The sequence below is a fragment of the Amphiprion ocellaris genome, chromosome 10, assembly GCF_022539595.1.
Source record: "Amphiprion ocellaris isolate individual 3 ecotype Okinawa chromosome 10, ASM2253959v1, whole genome shotgun sequence".
Taxonomy (NCBI): domain Eukaryota; kingdom Metazoa; phylum Chordata; class Actinopteri; family Pomacentridae; genus Amphiprion; species Amphiprion ocellaris.
In genome coordinates, this window is record NC_072775.1 from 1480273 (window position 1) to 1505155 (window position 24883).

The window sequence follows — 24883 nt, forward strand, 5'->3', positions numbered from 1 at the left end:
ACTTTTTGCCTGTTGTTGACTATGGAGATGTGTTGTATCTGAAGGCTTCTGCTAATTGTCTTAGCATGTTGAATAGTGTTTGCTATGGGATGCTGAGATTCATTATCACATTTATCACAATGGTCCCTCTACTCACCATTGTGTGTTCTTTTCTTAAGTTAACTGGACATCTTTAAGTGCCCGACGTCTCAGTCAGTGGTGTTTATTTACAGAATCATTCTGGGTACTCTTCCTTCCTATTTGTCTTGTCTTTTAACAAGGAAACATGGAAGTTATAATCTCCGTCTATGGATACTCTGCAATTTGCCGTCCACAAAAGTAAGATCTGAACTGGGCGAGAAAGCATTTAGGTTTTCTGCACATAATGCTTGGAATAAATTACAATCTAAACTTCAAGCGCTTTTTTTCACTGAATGAGTTTAAAGTTCTGGTGAAATCATTACAGTCTACCTGGTCTGTTTACAAGTTTTAATGCTGGTAATTTTATGTGTTGTTTTCTGTTTTTAATGGGACGATTCTGCTGCCCTCTTGGCCAGGTCTCCCTTGTAAAGAGATCTCTGATCTCAGTGGGACTAACCTGGTTAAATAAATGTTAATAAATAAACGGTCTCCTAGTTCAACTGATATCCAACATTGTTAACTTCTTCAAATGCAAAACTGTTATATCTGATGCTTTAACTTGTGATTTTACGTTCCATTATTCGGTTCGGATGCTGCTGTCCCCCTGCGAACCCAGTCAACAACAATGTGGAGGATAAATGTTGATGCTGATGTACGCTGACAGTTAGTGTCTCTTTCCACCACTTTATAAACGTCTGGTCGTCGGCTGTCAGCAGCAGTCAGATGTGATGTCTCAATAACAGACAGACTCTGCCTCAAATGGATTTTTGAGAGCCAGAAGAGTTTTGGACAGAAAGAATCAGCTGAAAGTTTTATAATGATAGACTGAATAATGAAATACAAAATGAAATAAAATAAAAATATATCTTCTGTGCAATTGACATTACTGCATAAATGAATTTGAAAGACAGCTGTTGGTGTTTTTTTCTGTTTTTCTTCAGTTGTCATGTTACTGAGTATTTACATTTAAAGTGATTGCAGGAAGGACCCCCTTATGTTTAATCCTACTAGGAGAAAATGATGTTTTTTGTATTTCTTTTCACATAATTTAATCCCTGCAGACTCCTTAGATTTGCAAATAAGCACTTCGCCTCTCTTAGTGTCAGAATTAACAATGACCAGGTCAGGAAACCAGCCTTCTTAAACTCAGGATCCAGTGTTTAGACATTATAATATTAACAGCAAGACATGAAACCGCTCAATGAAATTTAGGGTTATCTTGCGAGGAATTACCAGAAAATGACTGAAAAAGGGGAAACATTTTCACCTCCACATGGAAAAGAGATTTATGTTTCATTCAAAACACTGCAAAATGTCACATCCGAATAAAGTAAAACCACTACAATTAAAGACTGAAGTGTAGAGCTGCAGTTATTCATAATTTTTAATCTACTTTTAACAATGATGAGCAGAAAAAAGGTCTAATATGATTTAAAATAATCTAGTCTATATATACATATCACATATCACGTCACACAGGTGATAACTTTCATGTTGACACAACAATGAAAATCACACAGATAATATGAAATGTACACATAAATATGAATAAAAATAAGTTTAAATTACTGCATGATTGACATTAAATAAAGAAAGCAAGTAAAACCTGTTGGATCAGGCTGAGGTTAACATTCCAAATACCTGACCAGAACAGGGTGTCGATGATTGGAGACTGAAAGTCCGACGTCCAGTGTGTCGACCCTCAGAGCAGACGGCCTGGAAGTAGGAAGCAGTAAGAGCTCTGATGCACAAGCTTGTCAGTTGTATCTAGTGCAGTAGTTGTTTGTAAAAATCCATCCATACAAAAACATTAATATAAATAAATCAAATGTATAAAGATCACGCCTGAACCAAAGGGTGTTAAACTTACTGATGAAACCATGTTTAGTAGCAGCACTAAGACTTCTCAACCATGTGTGAAGGCAGAAACATCAAAAAGAGCATTCTAAGCTGTGAGACAGGGAGGTAATGAGACCAGAAAAATGCATTTCTTCCCAAAGCATTCAATAAAAGTAGCTAGATATTCAAGGTCAAACTGCAGTTTGGTTGAGTTTCTGTAACGAATGTCATCTGTGCCAGTTACCACTACTACAGAGTAAACAGGAGAGATGAATGTAGATGAGAATTAGAAGTTTTAAAAAGTCTGACCCCCAACCTCCAGCTCGAGCGTAGGTGAGGTCACTGGGTAGCTTCACAGATCTATGAATGGAGGCTACAGTAATTAGGACATCCATTTTTTTCAGACTAGTTGCTAGTGTAAAGATACTTCTGGGTGAAGATGCCATCTAGAATGCAAATACCTACAGATTTCCCGCATTGATGAAGTTGCCACAACTCTATTTATGGACACCTGTTCCGGCTGAGCAGCTGTTTCCAGCAGCTGGACTAATGTCAATGACCGTGAACAAGTCGTGTACATCAGTGATGGGAATCGTTCTGATGTTTAGAGATTAGGAACATTACAGGTTATTTACTATGGAAGACTGCAGCTCATTTGCTGTGTTCATTATTTAGGATTTTTGGGGGTTAATCGTGAATTTAATATATTTATTTCATTAGACCATCCCTAGCTAGTAATATGTTTTTAACACGACTCCATCAGCTTGCATTGTACTCACTCTGTTAAAAAGCTGTTGTCTCCAATACATGTAACCTGTGACAAGAGTTTAGGAGGCAATGTGGCCTCATCTGTAAGACTTTAAAGCCAAAAAGGTTCGGAAACATCACCATAAAATGAAAATAATTCAAATAAAACAGCTGTTATTAATAACACAAGGGCATTGCTCTTGTAATATAAACTCCTTTACAAAGACAAAATTCCAAATTTCTATTACACAAATAAAATAATCTCTGTTGTTTCACACTTTTCTTTAAATTATTTTTGCTTTTATTGCGAAATACTGACCGTTTTACCTATTTGGGCTTCTAAAAACATCTTATCAGCTGTAGTCGAAAACATTTAAGTAGAGAGGCTCTTTGTTTGGTGAATGACAAAGGCAAAAACAAGCTCTATAGAGAGTTCATAGGGCTTCATTTTTAAGACTTACAAGTGAAAAAAGTGAAGCTCTGGCAGCTGGATCAGAGCCACGAGAACCCTGTTGACCTGGGCCTGGTTCTGGATGACTGGCCACCACCTCATTAGAACCTGGAACCGCCTCATTTTGGTTCATATTTTCACATCAGATTCTTCTGTTCTAGAACCCAACTGAGCCCTCCAAAAATCTTCAAGTCATCAATTAATGAAGTTTTCTTTTATTTTGAGTTTGAAGACAGTTGTTTTCTTGAGCTGAGGAGCAGCCATGTGACAAATCAAATGATCTCTGTATATAAATCGGTAGGGCGCCCCCTCATTGACAACTGTTTTTGGTTTCAACTGATTTTTATCTAAATGTTCTGTCCTACTGCATTTTAAAAAAACGTTCTGTTATTCACTGTCTTGCTCCCTCCTACTCTGGCTGTCATTGTCACAGTTTATCAGTAGCATTCCTGATCAAACTGTTTTTAGGGTGGCGTCTGAATCATTTTAGAGTTTCAGTAAAATGACATTATAGTCGAACGGCAGAAGAATAATGGGAATGAAAATGAAATGTGGAGAAGGGACGTCAAGTTAGCGTAAGAAGCTGGGCCTCAGTTGGTAATGTAACTGACATGTGCACACATTAAAGCCCAGCGAGGGATGACAGGGACTGAGAAAAGCTTTAGATAAGAAAAAGATTAAAGGAAGGAGTGACAGAGAGCAAGAGATATGTCCATGGGAGGAAACGTTACCTCAAACGAAGTCAGGAGCAAGTGGATGTGGTCTTTTTAGACCTCGAGAGCCCACAACTCAGCAGGAAAAGGCAATGGTGTTTGATGAATCCTTCAGAGTTGCCATGTAGTTAAAATATTCAGATGGTTTTGTTTGTGTTTTTTCCACCAGAAGAAGCTGTGCTGCGCCTTCATTCTGTGCTGTCAGTGGAATGTTTGATTTAATGAGTAGCTGTCACGATCAGCAAAGAACAACATATTCCCTCTGTGAGCAACACAATGAACCAGCTTCTGAACATCCAGTTCATTTTGTTGCGATCATCCGTCAATCTCAATCTACTAAACTAAGTCTGCTAATTAACATTTAAATACATTATTCTCATCAACCTCCAAAATCATTTCATCTGTTGTCCCTACTGGCAGGACACGTCCAGCAGGTTAATGATACGACAGAGAGTCTGCACTGATACTGGCTGGACAGAGCAAGCAGAGTGAGCTGTGAGGAGATTATTTTACCAATCTAATATGCAGATTAGCCAGCAGAGATACACTTTCAAAATAAGGGCATCTGATATGTCTTTGAAGCCCCTTTTCAGTGGTAGCAGTGGAGCTCACCTGTGCCTAAAATTAGCACTGACCCAATTTCACCGCCACTTAGTTACATGGATTTATACCTTTCAGGTCTCTTCATCCAAATTCCAAACCCTTCCTTATCCATCTTATCTCATACCTTATCCATAGCACTAGAACTTTATGTATCAATATGACACATTTAGAAGCTTTTACTGTCAAAAAATTTGTGTTTAGTTGTGGTCTTGACTCACGATGCTCCTTTTAGCACATAAAAACACCATGTGGACATTCTAAAAATTAAAAAAAATTAATTCTTAAAACTTATTCAGAGGAGGTTTAACTTTAATGAGTGTCACTGTGTGAGGAATAGTAGTTCAGCTTAGATTTCATAAAAAGGACTCTTGTGGCAATTATTAAAAATTCCTGGGTGTCAGTGAATATGTGAAAAGCTTAGAACCTGTGAACCTGTCAGTCATATCTGCTGCTTCTGAAAGGGATTCATGTGAGATAACATACCTGGGACTGGCACAGTTAAAAGGGTCCATTGTGCTTCCTGCTAGTTGGGGGCTTGTACAGAAAGTAAAACCTGTGAGGAAAAAAAGCCCAGACCCCTCTGCACTCTAGGTTTCCAACGGTTTTTACTCTACTTTGTTCAGCGCTAATCGTATATTAACATAATCACTGAGGTTTGTATGGTACTAATAGCAACTAAAATTTAGGACATCCACACTGTTGATGCCACTGCAATGAGACAATTGTTGTGGCTGCTTGGTTTATATCTTCTCATGTATACAGTTCTATTTGATCTCAATGGGACTATTTGTTTAAACAAAGAATTAATTGAAAACCAGTCTTCTGTCATCTAAAACTAAAATACAAATTGGAACTTTTGTCAGTACATCAATGCAATCCTACCTCCAAGGATTAAAGAATTATCATTCCCAAGGGAGTCACTAAATGGAGTGACAGAACGCTAGCGTAGATACGTTTCTAAGTATTAAGAGCTTAGTTGTTGCACTTTTACATTGTACCAAGACGATTTGCAGTTTAAACCTTGGTTCACTCAATATTAAGCTCACATTTCTCTTTGTGTTTGCATACCTAAAATAAAGGCCACTGTTTCCCAGGAGCCTTTAGGCTTTCCTCTGGTACAAGGCCTTAAGTTGAATCTCAAAGCACATTTCATTCCCGTCGCTGTTTGCCTTCACAGAGTTGACAGAATGACAGAGATCATGTCATAGTATGGTACACATGACAAAAGCCCACAAGGAGGGTTGACATTCGGATTAAGTCAAATTATACAAAGATATCAATACAAGGAGAAATGAAAGGAAGGCTGTTTCCATTGCTTGCTTAATACATGCTGGAATAGACTCTTTACCTTCTCCAAGGACCCTGAAATAGAATCAGCAGTTATGGGAAATTAATTGCAGGCCTGGAGCCTTTTTCACTACTGACATACCACCTCATACTATGCTATTGTATTATATAGCTGATAAAATACAATGGCTTTCTTCCTTTCTTTGTCCCTCGTAGACCCTGGATCATAAGCACACAATTTTCCTTACGAGGACCTTGGACATCCCACCTTCTAGCTCTACTGTGCATACGGAAAACATCGGACATATTTCAACAATGCATCCAAAGAGCTTGGAGTAGTTTTAAGTTTGTGACCGTTTATGCGTTTAAATTCCATTATTTGGGATTTTTGAAATACAGAGTGCATTATAGTATCCGTAAAACTATACTCGATAGTATGCCACAGTAAGATTTGTTGTGTCCCAATGAGTACGATGGGAAAAGGTTCTTGGCCTCACCTGAAAACACAGGTGTCATGTCCATTTTGGGGCATAACTGTATCATGAAGCCTTATATTGCCTCCACAAAAACTCAGATGTTTGTCATCACTTCTTTGCAAGAAGAGGAAAGCTCCGAGCTGGCATGTTGTTGCTCCATATGTAGGCCAAATGTAGTATTCCCAAAATACCCAGATGTCCTTCTACATCTTCTGGACCCTCTGCAAGCCAGCAAGCTTTTCTGGTCATACTGACCCACAATCCTCAGTGTAGTAATGTCACATATGTCACTGTGTCTTTTGAAATTGGAAACAAGCTGGCAGATGGCAGTCCACTCCCCACTAGGGACTGTGACGTGATGTTTAAGGCTCAATATTATGACAAAATAGGATATATCAATTGCGTGCATACTGCCTTAAACAGTACTTTGTAAGGACAGCTGTAGAACACACTTAAAAAAAAGAAAGTGTTTGATTGTGAACGCAGCAACTGTGTTTTTACAGTGTTATGAAATACAACCAAGAGCACTGGAGAACATTAGCTCTTCACTGAATTGAGCTCTAATTTTAGCAGTCTACTTGTGCACACATGGACATTTTGCTCAGCAAAGGGGGTATATACGGGCTGGTATACAACTTTTCATGATTTAACTACACACAATATGCTATATAGAGGTATTTAGTTTTGTATTATGAATATATGTGGTATTTTTTGTGGTTCAGATGAACTCAGATCAGCTGCCATTGCTGTGTCCTTTCTGACTGGATTCTAATTCACTTCTTAGGATGCCTTTATTATGGAAAAAGATTGACAAAGCAGGGAACTACTTTCAAAGAAATGTAAGAAAATCATTCACACTTACACATAGCTGTTCAGCACAGATTTCTTTTCTAATGTTTGTGTATTTTGTATGAACCCAGTTTCTTTTTTGAACAGCTGTGTGTGATCCTATTATTGCAATCGTTGTAATAAAAAAAGAATGGAGGAAGCTGTGGCAGCAGTAAAAAAAAAGGTGTTCTGTGTAGTTGGTACAATTCAACAGGTGACGTCTTAAATTTGCATCGTTGCCTAACAGAATCTTAAACACTCTGACAAGTGGCTGCACACACACTCACACTTGTGTGAAGAAACATGCTATTTCCAGCAGACGTGATTGTAAAAAATAGCTCCAGTGTGTTTAGATTGAGATAAATTACCCTCACCCTTGAGTTATGTGTGTGTTTCTTGCACTTATATCCTTGTGAGGACCAATTTGTTTTTACTCCCAGGGGGAAACAATTAAATGGACACAAATGAACTCAAATGAGCACATTTTGCTGCATCGTCACTTTCTGGTTTCCATTTTGGTCGCTCCTGTAAAATGGCCTATTGAGTGCATGTTGTAAACATGCACATTGTGCTGCTTGGCGCTGCCATATTCTCAACTGCCTTTGTAAAATACCTCAATTAAAGAGGAAGAATAAAGGAATGATCAGTCCAGTGGTTGGTCCAAACTAACTATAGCTCCTAAGGAACTGAAATAACCCCAAACAGGAATACAAGCGCAAAGAAGACAAGTGATTTTCATGGGACTTCTACTGCATTAAGTCAGTATATAAAGTAAACATAAGACAATATAAAAAGATACATATATAGGTTTTAAAAGCAGAAAAATACAACATAATTAAGCTGAAATTGGTCAAACTGTGGAATGAGGATATGAATAAACTGTTCCACATTTAAGTTGACTAAAAACAGCAGCAAACTGAAAAGTCTTAAGCTCTGATTTAAAAGAAAAAACACTGAGTTGGAGCAGATGGAAAGCTTTCAAGGAGTTTGTTCCAGACAGACGAAGCATAAAAATCAAATGTTGTTTCTTCATGTTTAAATTTGACTCAGAGGACAGTAAGCAGAACTGTAACAGATCATCTGAGATCAGCCGATCAGAAATAAATCATATACTGCTTTATTCAGTTCTTTGGAAACAGGAGAAAGATAGTTTTCCCAATTCATTTTTCTTTTTTTTCTCAGGTATCTGCCTAAATGAAGCATAACATCAGTTCAGACGGAGCGCCGGGGTTGCGCTTGAGTGGGCTGACTGGTATCAGCTGTTGGCAATATATCTGACAATGACTGATTTATCAACAACTGTGTGGCAAGTAACATCCAATCATATTCTTGCAGGTGCATGGAACAGATATTATAACTTGACACTTCTTACTGTTACTCTGTTGATTACATTCACACCAGCAGTGTTTGCTGCCACAGCTCCCTTCACCAGTCCAACCTTGTTGAATGATTTATGAGCTGCGATAAAGAAGTTTTGGAACTGCACCTACAAAAAGCAAAGACCCTACCTGTTGTATTTGGCCACTATCCCCTTTGAAGTTGTTGTTGTGTGCAGCAATACACAATTCCCACTGCTCCTACCACATCTGGAACAAAGAAAGCACTCAGAGAGCTCAATACTTCACCAAGGCTGCTCAGTTGTTGTATTATCTCCCACATATGAGATCTTTAATAAAAGATGACCTTGTTCTGAGCACAAGTGTGTGTTCTGCATGTGTGCATTATGTGCGGATACCAAATCGTGTGACCTAAATATGCAGCAGGTGGCAGGAATTGATAGAACTCAGAAACACCCCCACAAATTAATCAGTTGTTCCTTGTATCTTTTGCAACAGATAAGTCCTGATAAGTCCTCAGCAGTCGACTTTTAGAAGGGTCACAATCATGTGATCGTCAGCAGGCAGCTGACATAGTGTTGATTTGTTGTCATGGTTACAGTGACGCCATGCCACTATCTGTCAATGATACAGAAATCTTTAACAAATCCATGGATCCAGACTATAAGCTGCATCACTGCTAAAATCTAATCACTTGGTCCTTGTGTCATTTCTGACCTTCCCTGAAAATTTCATCTAAATCTGTTAGTTTGTTTTTGAGTAATGTTGCTGACAGACAGACAGACAGACGGACGGACAAATGTATGCCGATTGTCACATAACTCCACCGCGTTTCTTGGCAGAGCAATAAAAGCTGCTCTCTGCTCCACTTTGAAATCCATGGTGAAATTGTAAATGCAGACCTGCAAATGACCAAACTTCCAAACATCTCATTCTTTGTCAAACTGACCCCATCTTTATGTCGAGGATCGTCACTAGTGATTAGATTTGGTTCTACGGCAGTGAAGAGCCTGCAGTCTTCAAGACTTACAAAGCTGCATCAGGTCAGCAGCAAGACCAAGATTATGCTTGTCGTTTTGACATCCACTAAGTTGTGCAACATAAATCTGTCTCCCAGAGTCAGACTGTCTTTGATGAGCTTGACTGTAACTTTCTGATTCATCTGAGGAAGAACATTTGGCACAAATGACCCAAACTGTGGCACATTTCACCATTCCAGCGCATGCTCATAATAATAATTGTGTTGAAACACAATTATCACTTTCCACCAGCCATACTCAGCTTCTTCATAAGGATAAGGATAAACTTTATTGATCCCGCAGTGGGGAAAGTTCACCGTTACAGCAGCTCCAAGAAAAAGTATAAAGGCAGTGCAGGAATAGATAAGAAAAAAACACAGTGCAAAAATGCAGAAAAAAACATTATATACAGATGATTTTTTTTTTATATAAATATCATGTAGAAGATTATATACAAGAGGATTCATATTTGCCAAAAGAAAATTTTAGTTGGACTGTTGCTGTTTTAGCACAGTGGAGGAGATCCAACACATACTGCAAATACGGCTTAAAGGGAGCACTGAAAAGGAGTGTAGCAGGAGCAGTGGGAGAGGAGTAGACCTGCACAAGGAGTGATGCTTTGAAAGGAATAAGCAGCCAAGTTTGAATCAGGCAGGCAGTCTTGGAACATCTTGGTAAAACCTTGCAGCATGATATAGATTGTGTTGCAGTTGAGCTGTACTGCGCTGATAAACATTTCTATTATTCTGTCTGCACCATTGATGAGTGAGACAGGTTCAACAACAGAAACCCCTCTCTGTTTAATGCAAGGCACAAACTACGTCACTTAAAATGACCACAAATTTGATTCGGCATCTCACTAAAAATTCTCAAAAAAAAACTTCACAGTTGGAGGATTTCTAGCAAGTTTGTTATATTTGACCAACAAATGATAATTGAAACTGAGTTGAAACCACCTGCCATTTCTAATTTGTCCATTTGGATGAACATCCTTAAAAAATATCAATATAAAATGGCAATAGAGCTTTCTCAACTTTGACCTGTAAACTGTGTCCATCTGCATATCTGCACCATGGTTCCACATAGGAATTGTCTGAAGAATTGAAAAATCTAATTAGGAGACAAAACAAATATTAAAAAGGATACAGGAAGATTTGTGACCAACTAAACATCAGTCAAAGCAGCTACAACAACAATCCAGAGGTACGGAAGGAATCATAGTAGCATGTGACACAGTGGCTGTCATTCTAAAATGGTACCATTTGTTCAATTCAGCAGTTAAAAACAGATGGGCAGGCACTTCAGACCTGGCACAGGGGTTATCAGTGAAAATCTGAGTTTCTGACAGCTCAGACAGTTGGTAGAAGGGCACTGCATAATGACAACTTCTATGAACAGCTCCAAAGAAAACACCCTTCCTTGTAATTCTGTTCAAGACTGTAAGATTGAACTGTGTTTAAAGGCATGAAAATAGAGGTGATGAGTAATGGGAGCAAGACAGATTTGTTGGGCTCAAAAGGGTTTCAGCATGTTTGGCATGAACCTGGTCAGGACAACCACAGTGAATGAATAGTCCTGACAGTGAAGCACAGAGGTAGAGGTGCGATTATATGCAAAAGGTGGAGAGATGATATATGTAGATGGTGCCACGAATATCTGTGGATATACCAAAATACTGACTGATAAGGTGACGAACCGTCTGCAGAAGAGAAAAATCCCAAAATTATAACAATCCACACCACTCTGCCAAAATCACACAAGAGTTTTTAAAGAAGAAAGAAGTAAAATTATGGCCTGGCCAAGAATGCTGTCAGACTTGAATCCAAAAGAACACCTTTGGGGGATTTTAAAGAGAAAGACAGAATAATACAATCCTTCCAGCAAGGAGCAGCTGAAAAGATTTGTCCCTGAAGGATGGAAACCTTTAGAAATGTGGTTTCTTCCATGTCCACCTTTCATTTGTTAGGGACAAAGTGCTGAGAAAACAAACTAATTGAATGTCAGTAATGAAGGGTGTACATTTTATTTGTCTCTTTGTCTTTGAGTTGTTACTGTGGGGCCTGCGTCTTTAATATAGCACATTTGAACTGCTGGTTTTTAATTTTGCATAAGAGCAAGTATCGTACTGTTCAACGTCGCAGTAACGCATTTACTGTGAAGTGACAGAATTCTGAATCAGTGCTGTACATTTCTCCAGCAGAGGTATGCAGTGTTTATCCTAAAGAGACCCTGTATGCTTATAAATAACTGAATGCATCTAATTATATTCTCTGTGTTGGAAGCTCTCAGAGTATTGAATATTTAACACATCTTTTGCAGTTTGTACAGTTTACAGCACAAATCCCTGTCATATTCTTGCCAGAAGTTCTCTGGAATCCTATTTTCTGCCCCCTGTCTGCATATAGGTCTCAAAAAGACGTCACTTGTGTACAAAGCAGAGAAAAACAGAAACACTTACCAGGCATCCACTGGCTAACATCCTCCCAAAACACACAAATCAAGGTAATACAATAAATGCTTAAACCACATAGTGTTTCTGTTACAATGAATATTTTATAATGTCTTTTGTTCTTTCACTTGCAAGAAACAAAAGTCACTAACAATCACTCCAACAAAGGGTGATATTCTGTAGACTGATATGTGCCAATACTCTCATCACATGCTGGTTAATGTGACAAAAAAAAACAACAGCTTGATAGTTCATTATGTATGGAACGGCCACACAGCTTCAGCTACAGTAGAATTCACTGAGATAATTTTTATTTCATTTCTTTTAATGTTTTCATACAAAACATTTGTGGTTTGTTAAGTATATTTTTAAAGTAAATTAACTGTATTTGTAACACAGATGTGGTTACCACTTGAACAAAACTTGTTGTTGTTGTTAATAGTTTAGCCTAGATGAATGGATCATATTACAACATGTCAAGGTTGGGCCAAAAAAACGTAAAATGTGTGTGTATTTGACTGTGTATTTGTTTGACTCATGTTGTGGGGATATAAATCCGACCATTCATCACATTTCTTCCCTTACAGCAGCAAAAAGTAAGTGCTCATTGAATGTTAAGGCGAAGACATGTTTAAGGTTAGAAGGTTGGAGTCGGGTTGAGGTCAGGGTTAGCCATGTAGTAGTTATGATGCAGTGTGTAAGTGAATGTAATGTCACCAGAAGTCATGGGAACGCTGCAGCTAGTTATGGCCTCGCTTTACAGGTTTACACATGCAGAGACTGGAAGCTGAGAGAGAGTGGGAAGAGACCATATATATATATATATATATATATATATATATATATATATATATATATATATATATATATATATATATATATATATATATATATATATATTTATATGTATATATTTATGTATATACTGTTGACAGAAGAAAAACAGCTGCAGCAGCCAGACAGCATTTCTTCAGTGGTGAATCTGTGTGCAAATACATATAGTGAGAGAGAGACGTTTAGAGAGAGAGAATTTTTAATTTTTTCTCTCCAGAGACAGAGATGCAAACAGGAGAGATTTAACCAAGGAGCTGAATGGAAGTGAAAGAGAGAGAGAGAGAGAGACACTGATGAATACAGCATTAGAGGAGAGAGAGTGAAGAGAGAGAGAGAGAGGTGGGGACGGACTGAACAGAGGCAGTCTTTTTCATTCTCCTCAGTGCTACAGCCACAGAGAGAGAGGAATAAAGAGATCTGCACTTGCTTGTCCATAGTGGCGGGTCAGGCAGATACAGAGCAAGCCGGCGGGATCAGGAGAGAGAGAAACAGATGAGAGTAACACAGCGTGAAGACGGGGAGTCCGAACACATCCGTCTGCATGAGGTAAAGACCACCACTCCATCCATCTCCAACACTCTTCCTCTGTTTTCTCCTCATCCTCTCTTTTTTCTTTCCTCCTTCACCGCTCAAGAGATGCTGTCTAGCTGCTGCAGCTGTTTGTGTTTGGTGTGTGTGTGAGGGAAAAAAGTGTCTGCATTTGGTACAGTGTGCTGACTAATTGTGTGTGTGTGCGTGAGAAGGAAATAACACGTCCTGGATGGGTGTGTGTCATCTGAGAGCATGTGTTTAGGTGGATAAATATTAACATTACGTATGTGAAGCTGCTGCTTTTGGCTGGAGAGAACATTGTCACATATGCTGGCTGTTAACACACACACGTACACTGTCACACACACACACACACACACACACACACACACCCTCCTGTAGCCTATCAGCCAGTGTATTGGTAGTGTTTGACTCCAGGCAGAGCAGAGCTTAAAGGAAATCATTTGCACAGTGGACTGTGATCAATTCTCTGCAGTCTTGCATACAAACCAGTCAGCTGGATGCAGATTCTTAAAACATCCACCTTTTTTTTGTGGGGATTTTTTCTTTTTCTGGAGAGCTTTTGCTAGTTTTTATCCCAGAGATGGCACTTTCTTTTCTCTGTGATGTAAAACATGTAAATCCACTCAATTTAGACCGAGTTAAAAGTTTTCCAGAGCTGATCGGTGATGCCTGGTTTAACGCATTGATCTCCATCGGTGGTTCATTCGCCTCCATCTCTGGCCATGCCAGTCATGTTTTTCTCAATTTCTCATAGATCATGGATTTCTCAAAATGTGCAGTCTTCATGTGGTTTCTTGGATTTGGCAGTTGAGGGAGTTTGAGCGTCTCTAGGTGGCACTGTTCTTTTTGTTTCCTCAGCCATGAAGTGCATCTCTGATTGTGATGTTGACTCAGTTTTTCTTCTGTGAATTCTGCTGTCTGTCAATCATGCACTGAATCCTTCCATTTAATCTCACAGTAAATTCTCTTTTAGTTGCCTTCATTTACCCTGGAGCAGGCCGACATCAAGCAGTTTTCACTTATCTAATAGATACATTCATGGTTCCCAGAGGATGAATCGTAGTTATTCAACAGTGTAGCTGCTATTTTATTTACCTTGTGACTCTGCTTCTGTTTTTGTGTGTCTAATCTTGGTAAAATGTGGTCCTCAAAGACACCTGCTGTAGCATGAAATGCCAAAAAGGTAATTTTAAGCAGGTTTTTGTTTGTCTGGATGTCTGTAGTCTGACTCACTGGATGTAGACTTCAGGTACAAGCCTGAAATTGGCACGTCTTTCTACTGCCCTTCAGCTATCTGTATCTTAAACCCCTTTACAATGGCAATCAACAGCAACAACAGCCTCTGAGCAGCAACCTACATGTGGAGAATGTTGAAAATTTTGCTAAAAATTTGGATCAACAATGAGGCAGCCTCGATTGTGTTTGTTTCCTCCATTGAATTAGACATTTTAATGAGAAATCTTTTTCTTTCTGTGCACAAATGTTCCACCAAAACAATTCCAGTATCGCTACTTTACGGTGTCTCTGCCTCTTGGGCTTAGCGATTCCCAAAATGATTGTAATTGCTTTAAAGAAGCACAAACAAGCTACAGCTTTTCCCCTGTAGCCAAATGATAGAGGTGCAGTCAGACCATTCTCCAAGGTGAAACTGTGACACAACTGCACAAAATATAGTCATGAAACTTTACAGGTGTGTAGTTGAAATCAAACTGATGGAAGACGCGTCTGGTCTGAGTACTCACTGAATACTTGATTCAGGATGTCAACATCGCTGCAGCAGGTGTGATCAGATTACAAGATACTTTCTAGTTACTTTTGTGGATAGTATATATCTAAATTTAAATATATTCTAAACAAATTACAATAAATTGATACTTTGCTTTAGGCATTGTGAAGGTTCTATGAAAATGTGTGTTGTAGTAAAATGGAATTTATGTCTCAACATATGTAACTATTTTCATATTTAATTTTGAAAATCCCATATTGGAATTTCATTTAAGGTAAGATACTGCTCTGAAAAAAGACATAAGAAAAAACAGCGCTGACTACAAGCAGTAAATGTGATAAATTACTCTAAATAAAAACAGGAAAACTTAAAGTAAGACTAGAACAGAAAAAATGAATAACTTATACTGGCAATGATAAGAAGGTAGTAAAGTAACCCACATGATAATGGAATACTGCACATGAACTTAATCAAGAAATGCTGAAAAGTAATTATAATGTTATTTATGATAAAGAAATATTGCAAATAAATGTAGGGATCCAGTTTGTGGTATAGCATGAAGTGTTTCAACAACGGCTGGATGGATTGCCAATAGCTGTTTGCTTCAAATGTTCTTGTCCCACTCAGAAATATCTGGAACATGACGACCCCCTTAGTTTTCATTAAATTGTGTTTGCAATGTTCAGGACTAATACACAAAGTAGATCTGACAGCTCAGGGCTGTTTACTGGGGACTTACGTCATGTTTACATCAGTCTGAAGCCTATCAGCTCATACATTCCAAGTCCTACTTATCCATCCAAACCATAAATGCAAAAATCAATACATCAGGCTTACATGTTGACGAGCAGTAGCACTGACAGAAACATTAAACAGATTTTTAAAGAAGAACACACTGATTTATCCCAGAGAAATTAAAGAACCAGGTGTTATCAGATGAAGAAGCATATGGAGATGAGCGAAAAACAAGTCATCATGTTGTCGAGAAGGTGGTTTAAATTAAGAATCTGAATACTTCAGGCACAGTATAGATAAATGTATTGAAAATATGTTGACACACACAGTTTATGGGAGTTAAAACTGCAACATTGGTGGTTTTTAACTGGTACTTTTCATTAAATGTGACGGGCTCTGCACCGGTGTTCTTTCCCTGCTCTGCCTACTGAATCAGGTTGACCTGTTGTTCTGATTTAAGTGGGCATGTATTTATTCTCTAGCATTGCATCGATCTGTTTGAAAGAGATATTTTCTTGACATTCACACACCAGAGCAGGATTAAAATCCCCTCCAGCCCAGTTTGGGTTTTTGATGATTACATTTCAGTCACTCATACATATTAAATGGTCTATGAGTGACTCCAGTTAGGAGGCCGCTGGGGAGGTGGAGCCTGTTCTGGAACAATGTTTAGGTAGGTATAACATGTCAAAGTAACATTCACATGAATGTCAGGACCACAGATTTCCCAGCAGACCGTTGCATTATAATGAAATAATCAATGATATTCACTTGACCTGTCAGTGGTTTTAATGCTGTGGTTACTCTGGGAGTCACACGTCGCTGAGTTTCGTTAATGGGACGTCAAATTATGTTCTACGCTGGACTGTGCGTGTCATTTTGCCGAATCACTTACTGCAAGGAACAGACACAGCATCTAGCAATGGTTCACCAGTCAAAGGCTTTAATATTCTCTTTACATACCAGAACTGCGGGTCAATCATCTGCAGGTATTTTCTGTTTTATCAATGAGTTTCCCTTCACCTGCTGTGATTGTAACTGCAACAGAACTACAGAAGAAGACATCTTGGCTGAGAGAGAATTAGTAGCTTGGATGTTTTCCAGTTGATGCAGGGAAAAGAGAACAATGGCATATCAAGATGTGGCGACTCGCATCAGCCACCAATTACCCCTGGTGTGCAGGTTTACTTTGAAAACAGTGGGTGTGGATTTTTTGCAGCTGCCTCAGTCCAGAATCTCTGAAGCTGTTCTTACATCCAGCAGCAATTTAAGCTAACTTCTAACATCAACGGTTAAGAATAAGTTCACAAGGGCAATGCTAAAATGCAAATGTGTAGCAGGTTTGGTCATCTAAACTTAGTATGTTTTGATGCCAGTAATCGGCTTGGTTATCAGTTCGTTTGGTAGGTACTGACTGTACATTTTGGCCTTATAGTGACACTAAATGTAACCTTAGAGGACCATCAAAGTTATTAGAGTAAATCAGGCTGAAAAAAATTGAGCACGATGAATGTTTCATTTCACTTGATACAGATATTTACTGATAATTTTAATAGGTCATTTCTATTATAAAAGACCAGGAGAAAAAGGGTTAATTTGAATGTAACCACCTTACTTTGAAATTACCCACTTTACCCTATTTGTCACAGCACATAAGTGATTGTTTTAATAGTAACCCAACACACGCACGTGCAAATAAATAAGCTGACATACATAATTATAAATATATAAGAATAGAGGAATGATCTCTCCTTGATGCACATTAACCCTCCTGTTGTCCTCATTTACAGACACCAAAAAATATTGTTTCATTGTCTGAAAAAAATCCAAAAATTCAGCAAAAAAATTCCCCAAATTTCTGAAAATTTGCAAAACTTTCAGGAAGAAAATTCCAATAATTTCTTCAAAGTTTCCCTTACAAGTTTTATTTTTAAAAAAATCCCCCAAATGTGGTAAGAAAATGTAATAAATAAATATTTTCAAAAATGAGTAAAAATCTTCCAAAAAAATCCTAAAAATATCTAAAGTGATTCCATATATATCAGCAAAACTTCTAATATTTTCTTTAAGAACATTCACAAAAAAATCAACCAAAATCCAGTGAAATTCACTGGATTTTGGTTGATTTTTTTGTGAATGTTCTTAAAGAAACATTTTGAACATTTCTTTTTTTTTCCATCAAAAAAATGTTCAAAAATGTCCCAAAAATGTTGACTTTAGAAGTTTCACTGTGAAAATATATTTTTTTCCACATTTTCAAACTTTAAAACGGGTCAATTTGACCTCCAGGACGACACGAAGGTTAAGTACAGAAACCGAGTCAAACCCAAAGGCACAGGAGGGCCACCGGGAGGCTGATTTTAAGGTTCCAAATGGCAAGCCAGGGCAGGGTATCTTTGAGCAGGGACCCCATGCTGGCCTGTGTCCAACATTAAGTCCATCAGCCCTTGGAGCAGGCCACCAGAAGTGTGTCACATAAACGGATGTTTTTGATTGCGAAGCTTGTCCTGTAAGGGCAACCACCGGTCCCCACTCTCAGCAGCACTCCACCAGGGGAGGTCAGCTGGTATGAGCAGGTAGGGAAGCCACAATGAGAGTAACAGAGGGCAGCTGTCTGTGGCTGGTAAATGTCGCTATCATTTTACTGCCCAAGCCAGGGGTAACACATCTGGGAATTTGAATTTCTGTGACAGATTGTGTGCAGAGGTACCTGGTAGATGTCTGGCTGGATAAGGGAGATGTACTGATAGGGTTAAAGAAAAGTAATCAGCAAAGCCATTAAGGAATCAGTGTGCTTCATCAGAACTGCATATTGGATGCTTATAAAGCTAAGGCAGACCTGTCCATTTTTTGTGTCAAAATAATCCCACAATGTTCTGAAACTCCATTTTCAATTTTTCAAAAACTCAAACTTCACCTCATTGTCATTTTTCATTCATACTGACATCAAAATTGTGAATTTTTCTCTAACCTAAACAGCAGCATCACCATATTTCAACATAACATTTCCCTACTGACTTTGAATACAAGTTTTACAAACTTCTCAGATGAGTAGTTCCAATGTTTTCAGAATAAGTTGAGTTCTCTTCAAGAATAACCTGGTCCTTAAAATTCATCCTCTCGGGCCGTGAAGGCTGTCCATTCAATATCTGTTGAGATATTGCAATCTGAACCAGCCAATGGCATATGGAGATGTGGCGACTCATGTTAACCCACAGTGACACATGTCAGTTCACCACCTGTGCTGATGGCTGATGCATGAAGTGTTGGACCAGCCAAAAGCCGCCACTGTAGTAGCTGGAGCCATGCAGCCTGGATTTGGAATAAAAGATCTACTAGGGAAAAAAAGAAACAAATGAAACATCAAGCCATTCCCAAAGTGAAAAACTTACAGGTGTTCCCGCATTTAAACAGATTATGACTCAGGTCTTTGTTCAGAGATTCTTTCAAGGTAAAGAGAAGACAAGCAATCCACAGCTGCTGCTACTTTTTTCAATAATAAAAGAGAGGAGAAAGCATGAAACTGCAAATTTCTAAGATCAGACCAAGATTTTGCAGACAGGCTTGTCTGTTTCCATCAGCTGACTTACAAATGTAAGAAAGAATACAACGACAAAAGCTGTCATGTGGCTCCTATTCGGCTCAGACTTGGAGCCCTGTGGACACAGCAGCACTGAATGAACATGTCAGCCGTGATGCATAAAGTCACGTCTCAAAGGGTCGTAATGGCTCATGTATGCATGAGATTTCTTTATTTTACATAGTAATTGGTTATATCTGGTAGTTGTAGCTCTCCAGAGCACACATCATAACCCAAGATGATTTTCAAGTCATACTGAAGTTATGTGAGCTGCCAATCAGCAACATCAGCACCCACCATCGGAACTGTGGATATAATTGGAATAAATGCTCAAATGGAGTGGCATATGAGTTGTGAAGTTAAAGAAATTGCCCAGTATTGTCTCAAAGCATCTTTTTAGGTTTATACCCAACACAGCCACCATATACTGGTGGCCATAACATTTTCAGGAAGTGTTGACTTTAACTGACAGTAGCTTCACAGCAAACTAACAGAATTCTCATTTTTCCACACAAAGAGAAACAGATTTTACCCAGTGTGTTCAGAAATTCCACCTCAGACCAAAAATATACATTAAAATGTATACACATACTAACCTGGCCCTGCAGTGCCCCCTGGTGTCTACATTTTTTTCCTATCTAAGAAGTTACTCGTTAGAAAAAATAAAGGCGAAATCACGTCTCAAAGTTTATCGCAACTTAAATACTACAAATATGTGAAAGTGGAAATTTCTAAATGGTCAAGATGTTTTGAAATGAATGAATGCACATTTCAACTTCTAATTGTAGGACTGCTTTGAGCACTGAAGAACCATTTACAACTATGCCTTCTAGGTGGGAAAGAAAAAACATTTTTCGCTTAAATACATGCTGATAAATTATTGAAACAAATAATACTATACTAACTATATATATGTAATGGTACAAGTGTGTTCTTCCAAAACAGCTACTGCATAAAAATGTTAAATGTACATAACTATAATAGAAAATTAAGTAGCTCACCAGAGTCTACTGCTTCAGTATTGTTCAAAAGTCCCAGAAGATACTCACCAAGACTCAAATACACACATTCTATTTTCATTCCTTTCATTGTTTGATACGTTGACACCTCATTACTCTAAATATGTTTCTCCCTACACTGTGTCTATCTCCTTTCCCTTCGCTAGATTCACTGTTCGTACCATTTTCGACAAAATATTTCATGATAGTAAAGGGAATGTAAACAAATAAAATCAGGAAATCAAGACAACAAGTAATGTGCATCACAAACTGCTCAGAATTTTCCTCCACTGACAAGATTACTGACTGAAAATGAGTTCAGCGATGAGTCAGTGACCTGTGTCAAGGCTATGCATAATGATGTCACAACAATAAATACTTCTCCAGTTGCACTGTAGACTGTGAAATATAATGGAGAAAAAAAGAAAATCAGTGCAGTATTTGGCTTCACCACCTACATACACAGGAGGTGTGTTCATTTAAATGAAGAGTGTCAAGCAGTTGTGTAACTACAGTTCTCTTTATTAGGGTTGACAGTGTGAGATGAGTTTGCAGCCCTTTGAATTTCTGGGACTATCTGTTGAAAATAAACGACAGAATCAGAATGACAGAGTGATAATGACAAAAATGGTAAACTGACAGAATCAGACTGAAGAAATCTTCCCAAACAACATGTTTATGTTGAAGTGATGAAGCCCTCTGGAGTAATTATTGCTGCTGTCAAACAGGACCACAGGAGGAAGCAGTTTGATGTTTTAAATGGCTGGATGGTTCAACCACATGTCGGATGTTTCCAGTTTCTAACCAATGTCAATGTTTTTAACCACAATTATGATTTTTGTGTGACTCTAACTGCCACGAGCAACTTTATTCGAAACCTTAACTAAGCACACATTTGAAGCCAAAATTCAAATCATGTCTTTCAATTTGTTGTGACTCCACTTCATAAGTGGGCTAATGAGCAAGCAGAGGCATTGTTACTGTCAATGTTTGTGTCATGGTCTAATCTGGCACCGACCCTCCATTGGTTTGTAGGTGCCAAATTGAATATTTGATCCCCAGCCATCACAAGGATTATAACTGGAAGTAATTTCCTACCTACCTGTTATACTCCGGGATAGATGCAGACTGCCATATGATGATGACCTGCCCCCTAACAGCAGAAATAGCTCTTTGGTTTATTATGTTTGGCTGAACAACATGAAAAAGTCCAACAAACAGGGTGTGCAAACTTCTAAGCAAAACAGGATCAAGGATATGAAAAGCATTACATACATCACTGCACTGCCACTCTTTTTGTGTGCTGTATGACCTACATACAGTGCTCAAAAAGAACATCCAGTTTCCTTTTCATCTATATGTGCAGTCAGAGAGCTTGTTATGTGAAAGTGTTGCACAGTATCTATTTTTGGGCTACATGCGAGTGGCGACTATAGACACAGATTGTTGTGGATAAGGCAACCAGGAATTCACCATTATTACATATATACCACTGATTGTAATGGGCAGCTGGCCTCGGTTACACTAACTGAACTTTGTAATTGATAATTAGCAAACACGTAGAAAGTTTCTACGTTTTTTCAGAGACTTGTTGAACCGCATTGGGGTCTGGTGATAGGATGCTCTGTGTAGGAGTTTTCTTTTGCTTTTATTCCTTTTTAGCAACACAAACAGACAGATAATCTGCCCCACCCCAACAAAAAGGAATATAAGTCAGCACATGACCAGCCTTTAGAAGCGCATTGGAAACAGCACAAGAAAGTCAAAGTGTCAGGTATTGCAATCACCCAAGACTCAATCTGAGTAAAACCTGGATTGACTACAAGAAAGCCTGCAACTCAATGCCCCACATATGGATAGTAGAGTGCTCTGCATTATACATGAGTACCAGAGCAATGGTAACCTTCATCAAGAACTCAATTGACTGCAGAAAACAACATGAGAGGCCAAGTCCACACAAGTCATTATCAAGCACGGCATTAACAAGGTGATGCACCGTCCTTGTTCTGCATGGGCCTGAATCCCCTCAGCCAGATCATCTCTAAAAGTAGATTCAGATTCAGAAGTACAGTTGTGATCAAAAGTTTACATACACTTTTTCTGTTAACCCATAATAAAGTCATAAAAGAACCGAACTTCATGAATGTTTTTTGTGACAAAGAAGTATCTGTTCCAATCGCTCTATCAGAGAAAAACCTGAGTTGTAGAAATAACTGGAAACTCAAGAGAGCCATGACATTATGTTCTTTACAAGTGTATGTAAACTTTTGACCACAACTGTATAGTGAGTGTCAACTACCTCCTCTACATGGATAAAATCAAGCTGTATGCCAGGAGTGAATGAAACGCCGGCTCACCAGTTCATGTCTAAGAATCGCAGACATACAAAACACATGGTAAAGCAGGTCTTGACAAACCAGGTCAATAGGAAGAATGAGATTCAAGCCATTAAGCCATGTGTATCCTACCAGTCATCAGATACCCAGCGGGAATAATAAAACCAGACAGATGGATGCCACTATTGTGAAGACATGAAATCTCCACCCAAAGTCCAGCTCAGAGACCCAGTGAAAAACAAAGACAGGAGTGGCGAAGGAGCATCCATGAATAAATTAGGAAGATTTCCCCTCAGGATGACCTGCCCAGAGAGGAAATCAGGCTGCAGAAGACAGAATGTGATGAGGAGGGAGAGAAAATATCGTTGAAGACCAACCCCCCGCCTCATGTGATGAACCATGAGCAGAAAAACGAGGTGGCTGGCATCCAACAAGTGGCTAGAAAGCGCTGGTCTGGTCACAGGTTCTGATCATGGCAGCACAAAAACACCATAGAGGCTGAAATCTACCACAGCAGATAAGGCCTAAGGTGCAATCTGTGCAAAGATGCTCCTGAGATGACAGTCCAGCACTTAGCAGCAGAGTGGAGGATACAAGCTGGGATGGCATATGCTGAGAGACAGAACCAAGTGGCTGGATAGTGTACAGGAACATCTGTGCCGAGTATGGGGTAGAAGAAACCAAGTCCCAATGGGACACACTACTGAAAGTGTTTTCAAAAACTTCAGTTGTTCTCAACAAAATTCCAGAAACATCCAAAGTGTCTGCAATCCTAGCAACAGCAACTACACAAAACCCTCAAACCTCTAACAGAAGACCTGAGCTTGAGGAAGACATTATTTTACTTCCATAATGTTACTTCATGATAGAAGTAACATTCTGAATAACAATATGTTCAGTTAAAACGATAAAAAAAGAGCACCAGTGTGTTGAGTATGGCATGACTGTTGTTGCTCTTGAGATTGCAGTTCTAGCAAACAGCATCAACAGCAAAATAAAGAAAGGAGGCCTCTTAATGAAAAAGAATCATTTTTATAACATGAACTGAGGAAATCACATGTAAAAGCTTGTTTCTGACACAGATATCAAATTGTGGTACTCCCTGCAGTTAAGGAAAATATCCTCTGGCCTCTACTAAAGCCTTTTATAAGCATGGAATATTTAACATTGCTGGCTTCATCAATCTGTTAAAGTGACAGTATTCAGTTATTCAGCCTTGGGTCATTTATTTGTTAATGTTCCTCACAGCTTCATTGACATATCCCTCAAAGTACACAGAGACAGGCACAGTATGCACATGATGTTTGTTTTTCACCCGAGATTCGACCGAACACCAACTGATGTATAATGCATAATAATGCAATAACAAACATACGACAAAAACTAAACTAATAGCAGTTTATCACAATGTAAATAACTAACAGCGCAGATTATTTATGATTTTATTAACTCTGATGTACAACATGGGTCACAAGTGACTCATATTCAATGAAAAATAGGTAACTCTTGACCCATGTTGTGGATCAAAGGGTTAACACTGAAATCTCTGTCTATTTGTGATGAGAATCTTACTCCTACTTTACCAAGAGTAAAAGATCAGTGTCACTTGCTGTTCGATCATGGTCAATCCTGTCTCCATGTCAGGAATAATTTATAATATTGACTAATTACTACCGTTGCTCCGTGTAAATATGTGCAACCTTCTAGTTTTGGAGACGCTCATATGGATCCTACTGCTGGCTGAGGCTGCAGTTATTTAATAAACTCAGAGCAAAGACTCTCTGTGATGTTTTTTGGCTGAATATTGGTGCTGAAATCTGAAAAAAAGCCTTCCCTTAATCACCATTGCTGGAAGCAACAAACTACACTTTGACTGTGTGTGACAGCTCACCTGTCTGATGAGAAGAACAGCCCACAGTGTAACGTTCTGTTGGATTCTGGCCTGGACTGATCTCATCTCCATGCTGTGGATGATTTATAATTACAAGTTATACGTTAAGTTAGTTACTTGGACTTTTTTTTCAGATGCGCAAATGCGGCAGCTCCCCTGTTTTGGAGACCCTGATGTGGACTCTGCTGCTGTCTGATGCTGCGGGTATTTAATAAACTAAACAGAATCCCTGTGATGTTTTTGCATGAGCACTGGTGCTGAAACATGGAAAAAGCCTTTTCTTAGTCACCATTGCTTGTGTATGTCTCTCAGCTAATGTGACTGGGTGCTAACAGAAATGCTACTGGTTTCAATATGGT

At 38.7% G+C, this 24883-nt stretch overlaps 1 protein-coding gene across 3 annotated transcripts in view; it reads left to right on the forward strand.

The window, feature by feature from the left end:
• Positions 1-13051: 13051 nt before the first annotated feature.
• The window catches only part of LOC111582448 (cadherin-18-like), a 208900-nt gene continuing 197068 nt past the window's right edge, over positions 13052-24883 (forward strand). For all 3 annotated transcript variants that reach the window (XR_008603032.1, XR_008603033.1, XM_023291120.3), the window contains exon 1: positions 13052-13249. The gene's annotated coding sequence lies outside the window, so the exon portion shown is untranslated. The remainder of the gene's footprint in view (positions 13250-24883) is intronic.